Source organism: Rhinolophus hipposideros, assembly GCF_964194185.1.
Source record: "Rhinolophus hipposideros genome assembly, chromosome: 6".
Taxonomy (NCBI): domain Eukaryota; kingdom Metazoa; phylum Chordata; class Mammalia; order Chiroptera; family Rhinolophidae; genus Rhinolophus; species Rhinolophus hipposideros.
The window spans coordinates 84,914,758-84,921,431 of record NC_138052.1 but is presented as its reverse complement, the minus strand read 5'-3'; the positions used below and the strand labels follow the sequence as shown (position 1 = coordinate 84,921,431).

At 43.1% G+C, this 6,674-nt stretch overlaps 1 long non-coding RNA gene across 1 annotated transcript; it reads right to left on the bottom strand.

Annotated features, from left to right (window-relative positions):
- Window positions 1-1,884: 1,884 nt before the first annotated feature.
- Window positions 1,885-6,434, bottom strand: LOC308499005. Its single transcript, XR_013993538.1, has 3 exons — window positions 6,353-6,434; window positions 4,278-4,353; window positions 1,885-3,555 (listed from the first exon to the last, which is right to left on the bottom strand). It is a non-coding gene; the product is annotated as an uncharacterized lncRNA (long non-coding RNA).
- Between the last annotated feature and the right edge of the window lie 240 nt (window positions 6,435-6,674).

Sequence of the window (6,674 nt, the reverse complement as noted above, 5' to 3'; positions counted from 1 at the left end):
GTGTTTATAATTTTGATAGATGTTGCCAATCTGCCTTCCTTACAGGTTGTATCAATTTACACCCCCCCTCCCCAAATGATACAGCAGTACTTTAAATCATTTTGACACCTTAACTTAAAAATTGAGTGGAAAAACTATGGCGGACGTCTGAATGGTTCCTGCATAGAGAAACAGTAAGGGGTTGCACAGCAACTCGGTCATTTTAACTGGTAGCAATTCAAGCCTCAACCCTCCTTTTCTATAAATCATTAATCCCTATGGACCGCCCCCCTCCCGCCCACCATTGTCTGAGGGTGCCAGGTTACCATGAGCAGTCCACATTTTAGAACTAGACAGTATCTGTAACTTAGTCATTCTATCCACAAACAACTAGATGTCTTTTCTCCCCCTCTCCACCTAGCCATCTCCTAGTCCTCCCTCAGGCTCACTTGAAATGTCCCATCCTCCACCAAACATTATCTGACACCACTCCCAGGCAGAATTAGTCTTCTCTGATCTACAGAATTTTGTTCACACCTCTGTCACAGCATGGATCACCTGTAATATAATTATTCACTTACCTGTCTCCCACACTGCATTCCCCAAGGATGGAAAACTCACCTTCTTCGTCTTTAAACCAGCACCTCTATGTGTGGTGCCTGGCACATAAATGGTTTACAGTAAAGGCTTGCTGAAATAAAATTAGGCAAGGGCACAGTTTCATAATGCCCGGTGGCAAATGTAACAGTACTTCTCTTTTTCCTTTTCTGTTGATGTTGATCAGAGGGTCAAAACTACAGATGCTTCTGAATACTTATTTCTTTTTTATGTTTCTGGACTTTCTCCTTCTCCTGGAATCTGTTCTGTTGTCTGCTATGTCCTCAGTGCCTAGAACAGTCCCTGGGAGACAACAGGCATTTCATAAATAAATTTTGAATGAAGGGTATCTCAGATCAGAAGGAACATCTATAGTGCTGCTGAGATTTTTTTTGTGCCTATTTGATGTGAAGTAACATTATTAACCAACATGACCTAATTGACATTTATAGAACACTCCTCTCAACAACAGCAACATACACATTCTTTTCGGTCAGATATGTAGGACTACAGCTTGGGAGAGGCATCTATGTAGGAAACAGACTCTGAGAACCTTCTACATAGCAGGCACTATGCAGGGGGTTGGGGACACAATGGAAACAGAAAAAGCAGACTCAGACCCTATTCTCCTGGAGTTTACAGTCTAGAGGGAAAGCCAATCAAATAAATGTCACCAATAAATTTGTAATTATAAAGACAGTTTTGTGAGAACATATATTAGGAAATGCTGTCTTCCCTGAGGACCTGACATTTGAGCTAGATCAAATGTCACTAGATAAAACACCAAAAGCACAAGCAACCAAAGGAAAAAAACATAAATTGGACTTCATCAAACTTAAAAACTTCTATGCTTCAAAGGATACCATCAAGAAAATGAAAAAGACAACCTAAGCACAAAAGAAAATATTTGCAAAACGTTTATCTGATTAGGGACTTCGATCTAGAATATATTAAGAACTCCTAAAACTCAATAATAAAAAGACAAATAACCCAATTAAAAATGAAGAGGATTTGAATAGACGCTTATCCAAAGAAGATATACAAATAGCTAATAAGCATGTGAAAGTATGTTCAAAATCATTTCCATTACGGAAATGCAAGTCAAAACCGTAATAAGGTTCCACTTCACATCCCAACGGATGGTTATTATAATACTTTTTAAAATGGACAATAACAAGTGTTTGTGAGTGTATTAGTTGGCTAAAGTTGCCATAACAAAGTATCGTAAACCAAGTGGCTTAAACAACAGAAACTTATTGTCTGTAAATTTATTTAGAGTTTTGGAGATGTTAAAAGACAAATTGAGGCACATTAAAAATTTTAAGAGTTTATTTGAGTAAACATTGATTCAAATTGGGCAGCATCTAACCTAGCAGATAAAGAGGAGCTCCAAGGAGCTGTACAAAATGAAACAACTTTATAGGCAAAAGGGAGCAGGAGTAAGGACGTTATACTATGTAGGCAAAAAAAGGTTGGTTATTGCAATGTTACTTTCCTTTTGGGGATGACAGGGGTCTATGAGGCGGATTATCTCACTAGCTGATCAAGTGATTCCTGATTGACTGGTTTAAGATTCCATTCCTGGGAGAGCCGAAACTGTAATTAAGTCTCAGTTTGGTGATGTGGGGCTTAATATAAGTGACTCCATTTTGGGCCTGTTGTCATGTTTTTGACATAGGCTAGAAGTCTGAGATCAAAGTGTCAGCAGGGCCATGCTCACTCCAAAGGTGCTGAGGAAGAATCTGTTCCAGACCTCTCTTGCAGCTTCTGGGACTTCCTTGGCTTGTGGCAGCATAATTCCAGTCTTCACATGGTGTTCTCCCGTGTGTGAGTCTCTGTGTCCAGATTTCCCCTTTTTACAAAGACACCAGTCATACTGGATTTAGGGCCCAACCTACTCCAATAGGACCTCATCTTAACCCATTACGTCTGCAATGGCCTTATTTCCAAAGAAGTTCACATTATGCGGCAGGTGGCGTAAGGACTTGAACATGAATTTTGGAGGCACACTATTCAACCATAACAGAAAGGATGTGCAGAAACTGGAACCTTCATACAGTGCTGGTGGAAATGGAACATGGTGCAGCCACTCTGAAAACCGGTCTGGCAGTTTCTCAAAATGTTAAACATTGAGTTACTATGTGATCTAGCAATTCCACTCCTATAGGTATATACCCAAGAACATGAAAATATACGTTCATACAAAAAATTATACACAAATATTCATAGCAACATTATTCATAATAGTCAAAAGGTGGAAACAACCCAAATGTTATTCAATTGATAAATGATAAACAAAAAGTGGTATATCATACCCTGGAATTTTATTATTACTTGGCAGTAAAAAGAAATGAAGTACTTAAACTTACACAGTGTTATATGTCAATTATACCTCAATAAAAAAATAAATAAATATTGATACACGCCTCAGTATGGCAGCATGGATGAACCTAGAAAACAGTATGCTAAGTGAAAGAAGCCAATCACAAAAGATCACATAATGTATCATTCCATTTATAAGAAGTGTCCAGAATTGGCAAATTTATAGAGACAGAAAGCAAAGTGGTTGCCTAGGGCTGGGGAGATTTGCAAGGGGAGGGAGGAGTGACTAGTAATGGGTGCAGGGTTTTTTCTGGGGTGAATATTAGAACATTTCTAATATTCTAATACTGATTGTGGTGATAGTTGTACCATTCTGAATATACTAAATTGAACTGTACACTTTAAATGGGTAAATTTTATGGTATGTGAATTGTATTTCAATAAAACTATTTTTAAAAAATATTATTATTATATTATTATATATTATAATATTCCTATTATAAATAGGAATAAATAAACTCCTTACCATGAAAAAAAAAAAGAAAAGAGGGAAGGGCAAAAATATTCCAGCAAAAAACAATCACCAGGTAAGCTCCAGAATGGCAACAATTTTTGCCTGCTTTGTTTGCTGTTGTATCTCCAGCACAAAAACAATTTCTGGAAAACAGCAGATATAAATAAAATACTATTTTATGTATGTATAAATAAAACTATATACACACACACACATACTGGTGTCAACATAAATATACACAGATACGATACATATAAATATATATATGTTAGTATAAACAAAATAGTATATGTATATAAATAAAATAGTATAGATATATACAGTATTTCGTATATATTTATATGAATGGGTGAAGGACCATGTGCAAAAGCTTTGTAATCAGGAACAGACCGTGGCTCATTGGAGAAATGAAAGATCAGTGTGCGTGACTGGGCTGATGACCTGGAGAGGAGTGGGTCTGACCATGCAAGTCAGATTTGGATCTTAATCCTAAAAGCAATGGGAAGCTACTGAAGGATTTTAAGTGGAGGTGGATCAGATTTACATGTAAAAAGAATACTGGTAGCAGGGGAGAATCAATGAAGATAAGGACTGAAAAGTTGGATTTAGCAACAAATAAGTTAGTGACCTTGGAAAAAATCAGTTCAAGTAGAGAGATTAATTTTGAGAATTGGGAAGGAAGCGGAGCTGGCAAAAGTATATACTATACTTGGAAAGGCCTCTCCATATTCTCAAGTCTCCAGGGAAACAGATCAAAAATATACTTGGCTTGAGAAATAACAAAAGACATGTTCACATGCATATTCACACACAGCCGGTTGGTTCACCAGTTGATTCTGTTTCTATTCAAGGGTTCCATACTTACCCTGACACAGAAGGAGGACCCAAGGCTGAAGTTTTTCCGCTGTTCTCTCTCACCAGATGCTGGCCTTCTTTCATCGCTGGGAGGACAGAGAGAAGGCTGCCATGATCTGAGATTTGGGGGCACTTCACACATACAACTTGTTCCCTTTTAGCTTTACCAGGCCTCTCATCTGGACTATTTAACAGCTCAGAACCCAAAGGCAGACCAAATAGACACATTGAAGCCCTACTCACTGAAGACTGAAGGTGAAAGGTTTAAAACAGGGCACCCCTCCCTGATGTGACCAGATATGTGAGAACCGAAAGAGCTGGCTTCTAGTTCTAGCTCTAGTTCTGCCAGTCACAATAGCAAAGCCTTGGGCAAGTAACCCCACCCCTCTGGGCTTTCATCTCATCTCAAAAATGAAGAGAATAGACACATGCCCTGCCACGATGAGAGTGGTTAGGAGGAGACAACCACCGTGTAAGGGCAGATCTAGAGTTTGTGAGGCCTGAAGTTTATATTATTTCATGAGACCTCCTTAAGAAAAATATAAAATCGCAAATACAAAATTAGGTACAAATCTGAATATATCCTTATAATGAGAAATTACACTAAACTACAAAATTTTTAAGTTAGTACATACCAAATCACAATTTTTAATATAAAATATTTGTTAAATGATATTGTTACATAATTTTCTCTAAGGAGAGAAAACAATAATTTTCTTTCTATGGAGAGAACGGGAAGATAATTCAGTCTTTCGTCTCTCGGTTGGTAAAAATTTTTTCTTTATCATTGCTAGTTTAGAAAAGCTTCTTACAGCCTCCCAATGCATTTTTTAAAAGATGGTTGTCAAAGTTGGGGAAATCTCTATCGAGCGTCTTTTCTTTATGAGCGATAGGATTTCAAGGAATTTCACATTCTCTTGGGCAGCGATTAATCCTTTCTGTCGCCTCATTCTTCTGGTGCTGGACATCCTAGGACCCAAGGACCAAGGCACCGTTCGGTCACCATGTTCAGTCACCATGTTTGTCTGCCGTGCAGGGTCTCCGCTCCCACTCCCCGCCCAAGAACGCAGGACACGGTGAGGCCAAAAAGGAACACCCACGGAGCCATAGATAGGGGAGTCAAACCGATATATTCTCGCTGGCGGCTGGGCTGGAGACACAGGAAGCAGGATCTCCATAATCTGCCTAACAGCAGTCCGCGCTTGCCAGCCACCATCTTCTCGCTAGCCCCCATTCCTTTCCTGCTAGCGTCGCCACGGCAGTTATATTAGTGGCCAATGGCCTACGGGTTACAGCTGACGGCCAACCAGCCACAGCTGCTGGCCATCTGATCACAGTGGATGGCCATTTACTACCCGAGCCAGCACCTTTCTATGTGAGGCCGAGGGCCTGGAAACCGCTTTTGGGGGGCTTTGTCCCCACACTGTCATTTAGCACAGTGGGGTGTGGGGTATTCCTAACTCCTTCGCCAGGAAGGCTGGCAATAACAAGCACAGACAGGAAACACACACACACACCACTTAACGCAAACTAAGAGGATTCCCGATTCCAAAATGCCTACAACTGCCCACAGCCGCTTCAAGGTCCCCAGATAGGAAAGTCTTCAAGGAAAGACAGTGGTCTTAACAGATTTAGGTTAAAATATCTTCATTTGACTCCTTTGATAACACGGGAGCGTCGGATCTCTCCCGTGGCCATAGACGGAGGCCCGCGCAAGCGAGGGGCCAGCGGGGAAGCTTCATGAGCGTCCGGGCAAATCAGCTCGGCGGCCACGAGGACTCCTGCGAAGGCTGAGCCCAGGTGGGCAATGTGCCTCGCGTCTGGAGGAAGGTACCACAGCCCTGGCCGAAGTCTGTGGCGGCAAAGGGGACCCCGCCGGTTTGGCTCACAGCGCGAGAACCGCGCACGGCAGCTGTCCAGGGAATGAAGTCGTGGCAGCTGCCAATTAAACCTCACGCAGGGGTCCCTCCCGGCTTCGCCCACGGCCACCCCCTCCCTCCCGCGCAGCCCCTCCCCCCGCACCGCCCCCCCGTCCTCCCCCCGCGCCCGCTCCACTCCCAGATGGGACCGAGGCTTCCAACCCACCTGTCTCGTCAGCAGGGCCGAGCCTCGGGTTTCAAACGGGGCGCGCTCCCGCGGGGTGGCCCTCGCTTCCGGCCGCACGCCCGCCGGTCCCGCCCGCTCTCGCGATAGCGCGTCCTCTCGCGGGGCGGAGCTGGCCTGCGCGAGCCGCGCCGCGGGAACGCCGGGGCCGGTTGTGCCGGGTGCGGGTGGAGGCTGGGGCCCTTCGCGCAGCCGGGACAGGGCTGTGAAGGCTCACTCGCTCATTTAAGTCCACCGGGCCCGATGGCGCAGATCAGAAGCCGAAGGGCAGGGAGCCACCTTCAACCCGGTGTTCATGCCGGCC